This window comes from Carassius auratus, unplaced genomic scaffold, assembly GCF_003368295.1.
Source record: "Carassius auratus strain Wakin unplaced genomic scaffold, ASM336829v1 scaf_tig00057874, whole genome shotgun sequence".
Taxonomy (NCBI): domain Eukaryota; kingdom Metazoa; phylum Chordata; class Actinopteri; order Cypriniformes; family Cyprinidae; genus Carassius; species Carassius auratus.
In genome coordinates this window covers 4586-5000 of record NW_020527428.1, presented here as the reverse complement: position 1 = coordinate 5000, position 415 = coordinate 4586, and positions in this window count along the sequence as shown.

The following is a 415-nucleotide window of genomic DNA, read 5'->3' as shown; positions in this document are numbered from 1 at the left end:
TCACTCATGGGGTATATACATACGAATCTACCGTTATTTACAGCGTTTAAGGACATGGTGACATGGATGCGAAGAAAACAACACGAATTTAAGTCTCCTAATGAGTCGTTCGGGTTGCTCGTTTATTAATCGTGCGGGAAGATCATTTAATCGCCTCGTGCTTGTGATTAAACGTTTTACGTTTGAAAATGGATTTAGGAATCGATGGATGTTTTGTGATCGTGAACGCGCTGCTGTTGTTCGCGCGTGCTGGTGTGCGCGTTCACGACAGATCAACAGTCGATCATCAGGAAAGCAGAGATTTGGAGAAATCACTGCGCAAAAAAAGCTTTCTTATGTCGCGTTCTTTTTAAATCCCAATTCAAAAACCTGTAGGTTGTTTTGTGTGGTTGAAGAACAGACAGATAAGTTCTTA